Consider the following 17,499-nt stretch of genomic DNA (forward strand, 5'->3'; position numbering starts at 1 on the left):
TAACTAAGGGTGGTAATACCAGTGAGGATGTCTCTCATTTCATACAGAGCCGTTATGGAACAGTTCCAGGCTCTGTTCCAGCTAATAAAAAATATAGAAATGTAGCATTCCATACACCGGGTGTTATGTCACAGCCCTGCCCTGCCCCGCTGCATCTCCACTCTGCCTTGCTCTATGGGTTGACAGCATCCTAAAACTAGCGCCAAATAAATGATGGCTATGGTTCCAGGCCAGGGGATTGTAGGATTACGATAATTCACTTCAATGGATAGTCTTGGTGAAATCGGTATTGAGAAAGCCACTACAATGGTGCAATAAACAGGAAAGCAGTCATTAACATGAGTATTTTTAAGGTGATCCACTCCCTCCAGACAAACACTGAGTTCAAATTGATAGGCTCTGTGTAACTGTGAAGCCCACTCCCCAAAGCATGGCCATGAGGTTGAGAATTAACCAAGATCGGGGCCTTTTTGTCTGTGTCACTGATTGCTCTGTGGTCTAGCACAATGCCTGGACATGCTAAATACTCAGTAAGAGCTGGTAGGATGGACAAACTGATAGATTCACAGTCCATGGTCTACTTTTATTGGAAGGAGGTTGCCCTACACTGTAGGAGGCGATCATTTTAGCTCCAAGCGTTTGATAGTCTCACCAGATATGCATCGCCCCAGGTGACCAACCCAGTGGTTCTTCACATATGGCCCCAAGGCCAGCAGCGTCAGCCTCACCTGAAAACAAGATAGGAACACAGATTTTTAAGCTCTGCTCCAGACCCACTGGATCAGAAAGTCTTGATGTGGGACCCACCCGTGTCATAACAAACTCTCCAGGTAGTTCTAATGTGGAAAACAATTGAAACCTACCAGTCCAGGTAGAGTCGCCATTTCACTGAGTATTAATCAAGTGTTAGTCCCGAAGTTGCACAGATGATCAAAGCCAACCTTGAGCCTTAACATACGCTAGCAATCATGTACATGACGCGAATTTCCCTGCTTATGCCCATTTTATGTATGAAGAAACTAAGGCACAGACAGACAAAAGAACTTTGCCCAAGGTTACAACCCAGGCTAAGCTCTTAAACACCTGCTTGCAAGCCTGTGGGAGAGACAGGCAGGGAGGAGATAGTAATGGTACCATGCAGTAGAAGTAAACACAGGATGCTGCAGGACTGAGGGGGAGGCACCGCCCCAATGCCAGGTGCTGGAGGTTGGCCATTTGCAGAGGTGACAGTGGAGCTAACTCCAAGGAGGAGAAGAAGGACTGGCTGGGGTTCCCAGCGGGACAGCCATTGCCAAAGCACGGAGAACAGCATGTAGTGCAGTGGGGCTGGGGTGGAAAGGTAGAGGCTGCAGAGACCAGATCTTCCGGGATGTGCGCCCTGAAGCTTGTTCTGTCTCGGGGCTGGGATGTAGTGCAGGGACAGGGCATGTGTTTAGTGCGCTTATGGCCCTGGGTTCCATCCCAGCGTCAAACCAAAAACAACTGTCTCTGGAGGGAAGGGGAGCCGTGGAAGAGACTGAGCTGGAAGCCAATTTGTATTGGGCTTCGGGTAGGATCTGCTACAAACGCAATTCAGTATTCACTGAGTGACATCAGCACCTGCCAGACAGGAAAGGAAATTGATTTTGAAGTGCACTATTTTCTTTTTAAGCTTCTGCAAAGATTATAAGTTATCCTGCTTAGATAAAACCTAAAAATGGCCTTAGCTCTTAATAGGACACTGAAAACTTTGTTTCCAAGGGTCAGTGTGGACTTGGAATTTTGCCTGACCATCAAAGTGGTGACCCAGAGCCTTAGTGTGTCCCTCTGTAAGATGGGAATAATAATGTCACTTGTCTGAGACTTGCTGAGAAGACAAATGAGACAGTCATTCGTGGCTCACAGGCACAGTGCCCGGGGTAATTCGATGCAGAGAGCACCTGCCCAAGATACACATGCATCTTCTCTTTCCTGGACTCTGAGGCCACCCAGTCTTTGGGACACCTTTGAGCTTTGCTCCAGTCTCTCCTCATTCTAATAACCAGTGGACTGGCTGGATGCTCCAATAACAAGAAACAAAAAAGGAGAGAAGACAAAGATAATTGTCAGTTTTCCCAGGATTCATCCCATCCTAAAGTATAGCAGCATTTCCAGGCAGGGGGATTGGGTCTGCCGCTAGCATCCCTTAGCTGTGTCTACTGAGAGGAGCTGGGTTGCCATGGCAACAGATGCTGTGGCTGCCCCGCCCCATCTCTGCAGCCCAGCTCTGGATTCCACAAGCAGCAGCACTGCGGCCTTGGCTTCTCACAAGCAATTCTTGTGTCCTTCTACAGGGGTTGTGGGATCGTGTGCAGTCCACCTGCGGGGAATTCTGGGAATATCTGAGATTTTATGCCCCCTGCCAACAAGGGGTGGGAGGTGGCAGATGAACATCTCAGCTTCCTCTCTCTCAGTGAGCCCGACTGAAGGCTCCTCTGTATGTTCCCATGGGGTCCTAAGCAGGAGGGAATCACAGCGGTACTCCTGTCTCCTCCTCCTCCTCCTCCTTCTCCTCCTCCTCCTCCTCCTCCTCCTCCTCATTGTCCTCCTTCCTTTTCTTGCAGTACTAGGGGTTAACAACCCAGGGCCTTGGCACTGAGCTATGTCCCCAGCCCTTTTTATTCATTCATTTTTAAATTTTGAGACAGAGATTCACTATGTTGCCCAGGCTGGCCTTCAACTTCTGATCCTCCTGCCTCAGCCTCCTGAGTAGCTGGGATTACGGGCATGCACAGCCACACTGGGTGGCTGTGCGTTTCTTTAGCTTCATGACAGGAGTGGTGGTTAGGAAGCCAGGCTCCAGGTCGGTGGTAGGAATTGAAGTCTCACACTTGCTAACCACGCACATCACTTCACTTCTTCAAGCTTCACTTTCCCATCTGTAAAGTGGAGAAGGCCGAAGCCCCTCACCGAGCTGCTCCGGAGCTGTGGTGGCACCTTGTGCAGCAGGCAGTCAGCGCTCATTGCTGGCCTCATCACTGGCCACGCCTGTGGATACTTCCCAAGACCCCTCTTCTCAGCCCACTCAAATCCCTGCCCTTAATTACCACTCACACCATGCCTCCGTGCTTATGACCCACCTCCAGGATCTACTTCTTTGTCTTAAAATAAAAAATTTTTAAAACATCAGCCTCTCTCCACTTCCTTGGCGGTGCAGCCAGTGTGGGGAGAGGAGCCCTCAGCTCCTCACCCTCTCTCTGTGTGCCCCGTTCCTGTCTTTATGGCCTGTTGGTCCTGAGCCGCTGAGCAGTTTTGAAAATACGAAAACAGGAAATGATGCCCCAACCCTGACTAAAGCTGAAAAACTCACAGACAAAGCCCTTCGGCAGACAGCTTTCTTCAGCTGTCAAAAATGAGGGCCCTGAAACGTCAGACCTCCAGGCCAACACCAGCCCTGAGCGGGCTTCATCTCTCATTCCCTTTGCAAGTGTGGAACTTCCCCGACAGTGAAGCAGAGTGGGTGAGAAGGGGCAGCCGGGGGTTGAAAATATTTGAAGTCAACCGCAAGACAGGACAGGAAATTCAGGCTGGGGGGGGGGGGGGGGGGGGCGTTAATCCCTGGGCAGCTGAGCAGCCTAAGAGAGCAGCTCTGGAAAACTAACTGTATTGTCCAAGAAACAGGCACTCGAGGCCAGCATGCCCTTGCACGGACCCAGAGGGAAATGCAGCAGTTTCTTTACACAATAAAGAGCAATAGGAAACGTCAGGCGGGGTCTCACCATCTCAGAGGTTCTAGGCCATCTCTGCCCTCCAAGTGTCACCCTGTCGCCCACATCCTTCCTCGAGTCCCAGCTTGGGGCTACTCTGGGCTCCGCTCCTGCGAGGTGAGGCCCACCTGCTCCCATGGCCTGCCTTCCTCCCTCTCCGTCGTTCCTCACTCCAGCGACCTACCTCCCTTTGCTGTCACCAGCACCATCAGGGAAAGGCAAAGCCATTTCATCTATGAAACCCTCTGTCCTACTGAGGGGCCTGGAAAGACACACATGAATGCACACACACACACACACACACACACACACACACAGGGTTTTCCACGAAGGCAGTGACCATCAGTGTTCCACCTGAGAGCGACAGTGAGTTCAGCAGTTGACTTTTCAGCAGAACTGATGGCAGCCAGAGAACAAAACCTCGGAGGAAAAAGAGAAAGAAGGGCAGCTCCGTGGTGGGGGGGCTCGTCTAGGACGCACAAAGCCCTGGTTCCACCTGCAGCTCCACAAAAATGTTTTAAAATTTGTTTTAAAAAAAAAGGAAGGGCTGGGATTTAGCTCACTGGTACTGCACCTGTCTCACAAGTGCAAGGTCCTGAGTTTGATCCCTGGTACCAAAAAAAAAAAAGGAAAAAAGGGAAAGAGAAAAAGAGGGAGAGAGGAAGGGAGGGAGGGATGGAAGAATGATGAATTAAGGAGTTGAGAGAAAACAACAGCCAGTGCTGTCCATATAGCTCAGGCAAAGCCCCCGCCTGACACACACGAAGCCCTGGGTTTGACCCCCAGCGGAGCAGAGATACATTGCTAACCTATAATTCTACATCCAGTAAAAAACACCCATCAGGTTTCAGGATGAAATAAATATGTTCTCAGAAAAACAAAAACAGTTAATACATCACCAGCAGGCCCTTACTTTAAAATAAAAATACAGGGCCAGGGATTTAGCTCAGTGGTGCTGCTGCCTGCCTCGCAAGTGGAAGGTCCTGAGTCCAATTCCCAGTGCCAAAAAGCAAAACAAATAAAATAAAATAAAAATACATGGGTAACCAACGTGTGTAACCAACGTGGTGAGTGAAAAAATAAAACAAAATAAAAATACAAAAAGAAGTTCTGTGGGGGAGAAATAGAATGATCTCTGGTGGCAGAATAAAAAGGCAGAAAAGAATGATGAACAACAGAAGAATGAAAGTACTGGTAACCCTAAACGGATACACTGTGTTAAAAGTTAACGAAAGGGCCAGGGATTTAGCTCAGTGGTTTCACTGCCTGCCTTGCAGGCACAAGGTCCAGAGTTCAATCCCCAGTACCACAAAAAACGGTAATAATAACATCTTCTGTAAAGATATGTATAATTCTAAAACATGGCAGCAATAGTACAAAAGGTAGGCAAGAAGCAAAAGGAATTAAGTGTAATTTGAGCTCTTCCCATTGTGTGAGAATAGTAAATGTGCTAGATATATTATTCTTAATAATAATCATAATCCATAGGGTAATAAAAAGAAAATATGGCAATAACAAGCTAAGAGGAGAAATCAAATGGTCTAAAAAAAAGACTATTAATTTAAAAGTTGAAAAGGAAAATTCATACCAGATGAAAGAAATTTAAAACAGCTAATAATATATTAGTGTTGTATTCGTAATATATTGGTAGTTACATTAAATATAAATGAACTAAGTACTCCAATAAAAAGACACATTTCTGACTAAATGAAGAAAACAAAAATCCAACTATATTTTTATGAGAGTCAAGGGTCCAAATAAAAAATAGAAGCACATATTGCATGCAGACACAACAGAAAGCTGTATAGCTATTCTAGTATCAAGTGAAGTAGATTTTAAGGAAAGAAGTAACATAATAAAGAGAGATACTACAGTATTTTATAGTAGTGAAAAACATCAGCAGGGTCATACTCAGCAAAAAAGATAAAACACTGCTAAATCTACAGGTATCTACTAAGATAGCCTCAATATGCATAAAGCAGAAACTTGCAGATCTAGAAGGAGAAATAGATAAGACACATACAGATAGGCTTTACAATACCTCTATCAGTAACTGATAAACAATAAGACAATATACCAGTAAGACTGAAATTTTGACTAGCGCTATATGTACATTTGACCTAAGTGAAATTTATAGAATGAACCAACCAATGCACAGTGTACATTCTTTTGTAAGTATGCACAGAACTGTTACCAAAACTGTCCCAAGCAAGACAGTGAAGTGCATCTCAATAAATGTCAAAGAATAATAGCATACAGAATATACTCTCTGACCACAGCTGAATTAGCTAGAAATCAATCACAAAAGATGAGAAAATGTCTCAATTATTGGAAAATAACAATACTGAAAAAAAGAACGTGATGTAATGAAGAAATCCCAATAGAAACTAAAAGAATTTTTGGCTGAATGAATGATTATTTGATGTATGAAAACATAGGATTCATCTAAAGCCTGACTTAGCAGGAAACTTTTATCTATTAATACACAGAATAGAAAAGAAAGAAGAATGAGAAACAGTAACTTAAGCGGCTATCTTGGAAAATGAGAAAAATAAAAGCAAATTAAATCTGAAAGTGTAGAAATTAGGAGATTGTGAAGATAAAAACAGAAAGTTATGGGAAAGCAAATGAAGGGACAACACGTCCCTGCCAGCGCCACTTTTTCGTTCATTCATTCATTCATTCAGTGAACACTTACTGAGAATCTCTCTGCCTATCGGGAGCTGATATGAACACAGTAGCCCAGGGAAGTAAGCAAAGCCAAGTCCCTGCCTTCAGGGAGTTTATATGATAGCACAGGACAAAGGCCACCAGCAACCAGGGATATGCTGTCACCAAGTGGAATGTGCTATTGTCAGAAGCAAACCGAATGGCAGAGAGGCTTGAGGGGCGTAAGAATTTAGTTTCAGGGATTAGGGAAGGCTCCTTTTAAGGCTGCATTTGACCAGGGAGTTTCATAAAATCCAGAGTAAACCATGCAAACAGAGAGGAGAAAAGCATTCCAGATAAAGGAAGCACTACTGTCCAAACCCCTAAGGTGAATGTGGCCTTGAAAAACATCTGTGCTCCTACACAGCGAGGGAGACTATCAATGGTCAGACCTGGACACAGCCTGACTTTGATGAGAAGGTACAAGAACATTTTTCACCAGAGAGCTGTCAGGTCTGATCGTTCACCCAACATGTGTTTCACCCCTCTTCCAAGCAGATTAATTTATCACTTCCCTTCCGACAGGTTTTATTCTATAATTAAAGTTCCATTAGCATGATTTTCCAAAGAAAGAACAGACTTTCCCCCTAGATGAATTCTCCCACCCGCCATCCAGGGGAGAGCACCAGACAGCTTTTCCAAGAGCAATTCCCTCACCCCTCCACATCTGACAGAGAGAAAGAAGGTCGAAAACATCGCTGAAGTTGATTGATCCACGTGGAGGTGGATTCCTTTAACTCAAGTACCTGAGAGGCGGGATTGCACATTGGACACACTTGGGTATGGACATTCCCTTGTGAGCTCAGGAAACACTTAGCTAAGCAACACCAGGCACACAGACAGGTGACTGACATCCCAGAGGCGAGTTCCAAGTCACAGATGTGGATTTGGTGGCCTCCAACAGAGTGATAATTCCAGCAACAATTTCCAAAGGCAATCACCCCAGCCTGGGTACAACCTGCAAACATGTTTTTGTGGGGAAGAGGCAAAGCATTCTGTTAAACTCCAATCAATTACCAAGATTTAAATACTAGATTTAAATACTAGAATTCATATGCAAATCCAGATTTCTGGTTTCATTTTTATTGGAAGTTTGGAAAATATGAATAAAATGTAGGGAACCAAGTGATGTGATACTCATCCCAGGAACGCTGGATGGACAGCTGAATTTATTACCACCACGATTAGGTTCCGTGTGGCGGAGGTGGAAAGATTTGGTCACTGAGGTCCTCGGTGGGTTGGCTTTGAGTTTAAGAGGGAATCATTCCTGCATACCCACACTTCTTATGGCTCATTTCACAATAGCTAAGCTGTGGAAACCGCCTAGTACCCCCCAACAAATAAATGAATAAAGAAAATACACAGTGGAGCATTATTCAGGCGTAATGAAGAACAAAACCATGTCATTTGCAGGAAAATGGAGAGAACTGTAGATCATCATGCTAACCAAATAAGCCAAACTCAGAAGAATATGACATTTTCTCCCATTTGTGGAATTTAAACACAGAGAGAGATCTAAATGAAAGTAGAAGTGAGACTAACAGAGAAGAGGAAGGAATCAAGGGGGAGGGGGAAGGGATGTAATGAGGGAGTAGAGAAGATCAAAGTATGTTATGTCCGTGTATAAATATGTCAGCAAAAATACCGTTCTGTATAATTAATATTCACCAATTAAAATTTTTTTATCAGGTTTATTTATTTTTTTTTTTTTTGGTACTGTGGATTGAACTCAGGACCTTCCACTTTAGAGGCAGGCAGCGGAACCACTGAGCTAAATCCCAGGCCCTAAAATCAGGTTTAAGAAAGGGAAAGAGGAATTATCCTGGGTGGGCCTGAGCTAATCAGGTGGCATCTTCCAGGAGACTGAGGCCCCAGCAAATGCTGTTGCACTGGCTGGGAAAAAGCACAACGGAAATCATGGTGGTGCTGTTTCTGGCTGCTTCCTCTGGAGTCATTTGCCACTCACAGAACAATGCGCATGTGTTGATTGAGTGGGCCCTGGTGCAGCTGCAGCGTGGGGCGGTGGTCCGATTCGGGGTACGAGACAGGCGGGCGGGCTGCGATGCGGGGAGGATGGGGGACTCAGTGCCGTGGGAAGGCAGGGGTGCTGTGGTTGGGGACATTTACAAGTGTGACTCACCCGGGGGAGAGCCTGCGTCCACATGCACATGGAGCACTTACTCACACTCGGTTTCCGGGATATTCCCAGGGCGAATTAATTTCCTGTTTTTATCACTGCTTTCTCAGCTCGATGAGAACTGCATCATTTCTTTGCGTGTGGAATGGTGGCCACATAGAAAAAAATCTGGGGAAGTCCCAGGGAGCCGACACCCACCTCAGACAAAAGGCGGTGGACAACCCGCCTCCTGGTCTCTTTTATGAGAGAATTGATTGGTTTATTCATCGACTGACTCAGTGGTGACCGGGAATCCAGACACAGGGAGGCGGTAAACAAGAAAGGCAGAGAACACACCAGTGTGGGAGGAAGCCCCACTCCAAAGGCTGAGCCCCAGGAAAGCCCTAAGGGAGACCCCGCGGCTGCCAATCTCACGAGAGAATTGTTAGGAGCACTTAAGGCAAGGCTTCTGGAGCTCTAAGATACTGGGCTTGATATGAGCTGTCCTTCCTCTGTCTGTCTCTTCACTATAAAAGGGGCTGATGGTACTGATAATCCTGTCATCGCAGAAGTAAATCAGAGATGGACCACAAAATGTTCAAAGTAGCATCTGGGATTAACCACAAAATTAGCATTTGCAATTTTTCTCATCATGCTGTTTCAGACATTCCTTTGGTTTCTTTAACATTATGAAACTATGATTTTTTAAATGTTGAGGGGTTAGATAGTAAAATGGTCTACCATAATTCCAACCCCCTGACACAATCCTATTTTTACATAGTCCCTTCAAATATTTTATTACATAAATCATTTCCTCCTTAGAAAAATGCTTGGCACATAGCAGGCACTTAACTTTTATTTACTCAATAAAATGCTCACTGATCAGCTGACTTCTCAATTCAATGCAAACTTTTTATGGTTTGTGTACTTAAAATGATACCATATACATTCCCCTTGTGGATTTTTCATGAGCTACATTTTTATCATTTTATGACTACAGTTTTCTTGTGTCAAAGGGTAAGTCTTGAGTAGGGTATTTCCCATCTTACAGTGTAGTTATAAATAGAATTAGTACAGGCCACTCTTTTAAATAACACCCTAATGAACAGCTTTATAAATACAGCTTTGCCAATTTTTGCAAAATTTTCTAAGACAAACACAGAATATGGAATTACTATTTCAAGCTGATAAGGGTGTCTAAAAAAGCATAACCAAGATGAGATTCCTTCCATAAGAAGTAATGAAATGAGGTCCACAAAATGATGAAATCATGCAGTATCTGATTTTCATTTTGAAACTTTCCTTTTCACTCTTTTACCTTAGTTTAAAAACAACTCCTCCAACACAGAACAATAAAAGATATGAATATTTTGATGTATTCACCGGGAAAAACCAATATATTCACTCTTAGTAGATAAATAAAGATCTCAGCAGACCGAATTCTTTCTAACATTGGCTTTAACAAGCTGCAGGGAAGTATTTCCAGCTATGTATTAAGTTTTCTAAATCAGCACTGCCCAAAGTTTATGACAGTTGGATGGATACATTGTTCCCTCACAGTTACATTGTTCCCTCATGGTTCTGGTAAAGCAGAGAGGAAGGGCTGACCATGACAGTCTACTTCCGGGTCACCCTCACAGCTCTCCCTGAGAAGCACTTGCCTAGCAACGCAGAGCCAGCGCCTGCGCACTGGTGCTCCTCGTAGCAGGGATGGACGAACGAGAACTTGTGGTCCCAGAGCCAAGCAACCCTGGGCGTGACAGTGCCTCTGCCACTTGCTACCTAGTGTCCATAGGCAAATTAATAACCAAGTCTAGGATCAGTCCCAGTTCTCGCTGCTTTCTCAGTCCCCGGGTTCCACATATACTGCCATGCTGTACAGATTGCTGCTTCTACTTTGATTGATTCCAAAGTTCTGTGGAAGTAGGAAGACGGAAAGGCGGGAGGCCATTATCTCTAAGCAAGAGAAGGTGGTTGGGGCTGAGGATGGGCCTCAGGGGTACTTGCCAAGCATTTGCTATCACCTGTGTGTGATCACTGGCGTGGACTTGTGGGGGGAGCCAGGCAGCTTGGATTAGTGCAGCTTCACTTTCCAAAGGAAGTCTGCAGATTTGGCTGTTAACATAGAAAAAATCAACTTAGACCCTGACAATAAAACCACTGATTCAGGCATTATTACCCTTTCCATTGCATATGTTTGATTCCTTTTAATCATCAGAGGAACCCAGTGATGTGGAAACTTCGTCTCCTTTCTACACATGCGAAAACTGAGATACAAAGAAGTTACAGAATTTTCCAGAAGCCACAGAGCTGTAGGTAAACGAAGTAGGATTCCAGGTAGAGACATCTGATTCCAAAGTTTAACCATGCAGCTTCATTGCCTCCTGCCATATTGGGAGCCAGAGAGGGATTCCGTGTGACAGAGAGGAGCAGAGTTCTTCTCTCTGCCTGCCTCACAATTTTTCCAGGCAGGCTGAGACCAGGCTGTGACTCTGGTGCCAGCTGTGGGTCCAGCCCATGAGGGCTGTTCGCTTTTGTAAACTTAGGAACACACGACAGGCCTGGTTTGAGTACAGGGGGGAGTTGGCTTTCTTACCCGGCCTTGGGAAAGGTGATTGTTCTAGACCCTTCTAACTGTGTGGAAACCTGACATTTGATATTTAGGCCAAAATGGGAGGAGGGCTCCCACAGTCCAGGCCCAGGCTGCTGAGGGCCTGCCTGCCTGACTCCTGCCAGCAAAAGCCCTTCCTTGACTGTTTTCCCTCATAAATGATTTCCAAACTACAGTTTTAAAACCAGTTCCTTTGGGGAATTATGCAAACAATAATGTTTTCAATAGAAAATTGTTGTATCAACAGAAAGGCATGAAAAATAAAATCGCCAATTTCCCCATCACTCAGAGAAAGCCAGTGTGAACCTTTTAATGCTTTTCTTTTTCTTATGCATACAGACTACTTTGTTAACACAACTGCACTCAACTACATACTGTAAATATGTTTGTAGTATGCATACATTTTTTGAAATTAAATACTCCATTACCACAATTTCCCCATGTTTTAATTTTTTTTTTAATTGGACAACATGGTTTTTAATAAGTAATGGTCTATGCCGCAAATTGTACCAATTATTTCTGTATTGGAGGACTTTCCTTTGCATCCAATATCAAGCAACATTTCCCCCCATGAATGTTTGGGTTGTATGCAGGGATTATGTATGCAGGGATTATTGGTCAGAGAGTCCGACCAATCAGACAATTTTGACTCCCCCACCAACTTCCTCCTAGATTTTTCTATATCAGAAAAGTTGGAATGCAAATTATTGGGGTTATCACAGCTCAGAAGCAAATTCTGTCCTTCTACTGTACAACCAACGCCCTCTAAGAAGAGGCAAAAATGTCCTTTTATGGAGCACATGGGTCACCCCAATTAAAAGCAAACAGACAAAGATGTTTCCTTTGACCTCCTTCATCCCCACCCCAGCCTTTCTGTTGCCTTACATCCCCCTTTCCCCTAACTTCAATTTCAGCTTCTTTGTCTCCCAGTTACTCCTCAGTATGTTGTAATCTATTCTCCACTCCCACTATTCTGCTGAAATAGCTGTTACAAAATGCAACTACCCACTAGTCTATGCCCTGAATTAATTTTCAATTTCACAAGTCATACAGAAACACATTTTCTTAGTTCAAATACTAACTAACAATTTTTCCTCCCTTTAATAATAGCTGACTCATAAAGAAATCATTTCAGATCTGAATCTAACCACTGCTCAGACGCCAAGGCTGTTTTAGTTAACTCAAATCAAGGTAGACACACTCTATTCAGAAAGTTCTTCTCTTTGGCTCAATAAATCTCTCCTCAAGTCACTAATGAATTTGAACTTGTTCTAGACAGAAGATTTCAGACTTAAGAAACTACTACTGAAGCTCTTTATTTAATCCTCTGGAGTCTCCTACCGCTGCTAGAGAACATAGACACACCTCACTCATTTAAACCCTGGAGAAAAGCGAAGCTCATCTGGTAAGAATGCTGCTCACATTCTAAGCGAACACACACACACACACACACACACACACACACATTCCCCCGGGATTGTTATACTTGATAATCATATTTAATTATTATGTGTAGTCATTGTTTAGTTCATGGTAATCAGTTATAAATAAAAGTTGCTCAAATAAACCACTAGGTTAGGATTGTTATTGAAACACTAGCTTAAAAAGTTTAATTTTTTTATCTGTTTTGTACAAAGGGTGAATGAATGTTTGAATTTTTTTTAAAGTTTACAGTAAAAGACGCTGTGTTACTTTTCTCATTGCTAAGACAAAATACTCTACACCTACAAGTTAAAGAAAGAGAGGTTTATTTCAGTTCACAGTTTGTAGAAATTTCAGTCCATTATCAGCTGGCTCCAAGGCAGGGCAGCATGGAAGAGGGGCATCACAGAGAAGAAATAGTTCAAGGCATGGCAGGCAGAAGGCAGTGAGCAACAAGCAGACAGCAAACAACCTGCCTTTTCTTTTACCCCAGCCAGGCTACCACCCAGAATTATGTTAATTCCAATCAGTGGACTAATTTAGTACCACACACCCTTAATCCCAGTATTACATGCCTTAGGTCTAGCCACTCCAAAAGGCCCCACCGATCAGCACATGAGGCTTTGGGAGGAAATCTGGATACAGCCATAAAAGACACATTTCCAAGAATGATAGGATAAGTGTGTTGGAATCCAGAGGTAGTATTTTGAAAGGAATTAATGGCAATGAGTTTTTTACTGTAATAAATGTTTTTAATTTAAATATTCATCATATTTGTTGACTGCTTTTCATTGATCAAACATTGATGGCAATTTCTGTCAAAAATATTAAGGTGTGTCTTCATTCACCTTATTCACTGGCTCAGGGCCCTGCAACTTCTGTCTTTCCCCCAAAGTCAAACTGATCATGGAAGAGAAATGTGTTGAATTGAAGCAGCCATGACAATGCAACTAAAGTCATTTACAAAAGAACTTCTAGGACTGCTTCAGAAAGTGGCAAGAATGGTGAGATGAATGTGCTTGAAGAAAGGCAGAATATTTTGAAGATTAATGCCAATATGTCTTTTACCATAATAACTTTTTAATTTAAACATTCAGTGTATTTTTTGTTGGCACCAGGGATCGAACTCAGGTCCTTGTGCTTGCAAGGCAGGTGGCAGAACCACTGAGCTAAATCCCTGGCCCCATTCAATCTATTTCCAAGTGATCCTCTAATGATGCCTACTTGGTTTTCAGTCTTCCTTCTTACTCAGAAACAGAGTACCCACTTTCACGTGGAAGACCTTTTAAAACTACATTTCCCAGCCTCCTTTGCAGCTGAGAGTGGACATTTAAATAGACCTCCGTCCAATGACATGTCAGAAGTCACTGAGTTCCTTGAAGATGAAAAGTGGAGGTTAGGTAATGTTTAGGATGACAGGACAGAGGTGATTGCTTTTTCCCTTCTCCCTTCTGAGTACCTAAATGTATTGTGACCCAGATTAAAAGGCCACAAAGTCTGGCCTTACAACCCACGCCACACCAACTCTGGCAGCCACCTACCTCTGGATTTCACACTGGCTAGGAAAAAAAATCTTGGCTTCTTGAACTTGAAATTTCCCAAATTCCCAGGTAAACTATATTCTATTCAAAGTTACTTTGAGCAACAGAAGAAGAAGAAGAAGAAGAAGAAGAAGAAGAAGAAGAAGAAGAAGAAAAGGAAGAAGGAGAGGGAAGAGGAGGAGGAGGAGGAGGGGGAAGGGGAGGAGGAGGAGGGGGAGGAGGAGGGGGAGGAGGAGGAGGGGGAGGAGGGGGAAGGGAGGAGGAGGGAGGGGAGGAGGGAGGGGGAGGAGGGGGAGGGGAGGGGGAGGGGGAGGGGGGAAGGGAGGGGGAGGGAGGGGAGGAGGGAAGGAAGGGGAGGGAGGGGAGGAGGGAGGGGGAGGAGGGGGAGGGGAGGGGAGGAGGGGAAGGGAAGGGAGGGAGGGGGGAGGGGGAGGGGGGGAGGGGGGAAGGGGGGAGGGGAGGGGGGGGGGAGGAGGGGGGAGGGGGGAGGGGGAGGAGGGGGGGGAGGGGGAGGGGGGGGGAGGAGGAGGAGGAGAGGGAGAAGAAAAACAGGAAGAAGAAGGAAAAAACGCTTTTCCCCCATTTGCCACTAAAAATCATGGGAAGGTACTAATTAAGGGACATCTTAAATAATATTATTTTATTCACACTATCTCTGGATTCACAATCTCTCTCTAGATTCTTAATACTCCCCTCGGATCTCTATTTCACCATCTTCTATCTTTTGGCCCAGATACAATCTCACGTGTTAAAATGGTGACACAGAGACCTGAACCATCTGCAAATTTAAATCAAGATTTTATTTCCATTTTGGCTAAAAGCAAGATGTTCCTTTCACGTGTGGGAGGCCCTCAGTTTCCCATTTTGTCTGTATGACTCAACCTGAATGCACTCCCATTGATACTCTGGATTTTTCTGTGATCTCCTTTCCTTAATACATTCACGATAGCTCCACAATCACTAACAGCTTATAATAGCATGGCTGTTTCTAGGCTAAAGCAGGGATGCAGCGCTGGCCAGTAGCTGTGTCTATGGATTATCTGAATAATTGCTTCAATTTCCCACTTGTTTTTGAGTGAGTGTAAGCCTGACCCCTGGGCATCGCTGAACATTACTCATAGTCAAACCGAGAGTTTCAATGCTAAATGTGACAATGTGTGCTATATCTGTTTTCTCTCTAGCAGATTATTCAAATACCATCTAGTTGAAGTCAAGTTGTCCCAAAGCCCACTGAATCTCTGCCCCAAAGTTCCCCTCCAGGGCCCTGAGGAGCCTCCTGGGCCACACCGTAATCTCTTGCTCAGTGAATATGTGATGACTTCGTGTTCTCACCCCAGCTCTTTCCTCTGCCTCATGTTCCCTGGAGACCCCGCGCCTCCTTATAAGAGCCACGTGTGTCTTATCTCTTCCAATGCAGTTGCTAAAACCAGAGAGCAGGCTGGAAAACATTTCCCTGCAGTGTACTGTTTCCCATCATTTCTTCCTGACACCTCCAGATAACTTGGTAGTCTCCTGTCTTCCTCTATCCAGCCCAGCCCCACCGGGTGTTTGGGGATTTCATGACATCACCCAGCAATTTATAATTAGAAACAGAGATGCCAAATCTACAACTCTAGCAGACAATGGGAGCAATGTTAAAAGCTGCTGGTGAGTCCCCAAATGGAAAAGGCCCCTTTTGACCAGCAGAGACTCTACTGGGTCAGGATGCTACCAAGAAAGCACTGCAAACGAGTCAAAAATAACCTTTCTGGTGGCCAAATCCACATTCGAGGGTGGATGCTGCAGGCCTGAGACAGCCCCAGCCGCACACAGGAAGCAGCCCGAGACTCTCCACTCTCCCCAGCCTGAGCTGTTTCTCAGAGTTCCTAAACATCTCTGATAGGGGTTTGAATTTCTACCAAAGGCTGAGCAGTCACCTTATTTGGGGGGATGCTTTTGTTTTTTCTTTTTTGGCAGTGCTGGGATTGAGCTCAGAGCCTCAAGCTTGGTAGGCAAGTGTTCCACCACGGAGTCACATCCTCAGCTCTCTTTCTAAAACACATTTTTATTTTGAGACAGGCTCTCACTAAGCTGCCCAGGCTGGCTTCATATGTTGGACCCTACTGCTTCAGCCTCCTGAGTAGCTGGGATGACAGGTGTGTAGCACCATGTCCAGCTCACAGTGACTTTAGATTATAGATTTTTTTATTCACGCAACAAATTCTTATGGAGAGGTCTCCCAACAAGCCTGGGGCTCGGGCTGCTGTTTTCGGGTGTTCTGTTGCTACGAACAACAGGGCCAGAGCCCTGCTCCCAGGCACGTTAGCTGCCAGACACACGCAGCTGTTCAAACGTAAATCAAGGATAACAAAAATTAAAGCAAAACTTCATTTCTCCTGCCGCACAGGCCCTTTGTCCAGTTCTCAGTGTCCCAGGCACATGGGGCAGCCTTTTCTAGAAAGTGCTCACTGCTCCTGCTGGGAAGTGAATTTCCCCGGACACTCCTCGATTGCACTGAAGGTTCATCACCACTGCCTCGCCCTTGGCTCTGGAAATGTCCTGGGAATTCAGCTGTCGGCCCTACCTCTGGGCCAGGACTTCTCCGAGACCCTAAGCCATTTTTATTTATGTATTTATTTTATTTATTTATTTAAAGCCTTGTCCAGCAATCTCCTTGCCTTTTTTTTTTTTCCTTGCTTGTCCCTGCCTATTACAATCTTAACAATTTCAGTAACAAGAGAAAAAGAATCGCAGGGCTGGGCACCGCAGCCCGGAAGCGCGTCAGCCCTCCTTGTGCCCAGCAGAGGGCAGCTGCGCCCAAGACCCTGGCCCGGGGCTGCTTAGCAGTCGCTTGGGTTTTTCTTCTTCCTTCCTTTCTCCTAGTGACACTTCTGTGAGCCGTGGTCCAGGACGAGCAGCGCTGCTGGGGACCTGGGGCCTCGCCTCGCCTCTCTCACTGCGGCCCCAACGGGTGCGGCTGGGACCAGTGACACCTCCCCCCCACACCCGCCCCCGATCGGTGTGGGGGCCCCGCACCCCCATCCTCTCTGCGCTGCTAACTCGTTCTTCAGCAGACTTTGTGATTTGTTCTCACGCAACCAGCAGAGGAGGTGCTGAGGCGAGTTAGAGGCTGGGTTGTTTGATTCCTGTGTTTCATACTGAGGAGCTTAAAAGCTCCTTCCTAGATGGATGCTGATTCCCAGAAAGCTCGCCCAAGAGCCTCCCACATGGCAAATGCCGGGGGCTGCCGCCTGGCACCTGCGGGGAGTGGACAGCTTGTGTGACCCTTCTTTCCTCCAATTTCTTTGCTTTCTGTGATGATCGCTCTTGCAGGGCACGTGGCGGGCTTCAGTGACAGCCCCCATAAGCGTCTTCTCACTCCCCCCTTGGGCTCCT

This window comes from Heterocephalus glaber, unplaced genomic scaffold, assembly GCF_053883595.1.
Source record: "Heterocephalus glaber isolate CG9 unplaced genomic scaffold, H.glaber_assembly_v1.0 deba00001673, whole genome shotgun sequence".
In the NCBI taxonomy this organism is placed as follows: Eukaryota; Metazoa; Chordata; class Mammalia; order Rodentia; family Bathyergidae; genus Heterocephalus; species Heterocephalus glaber.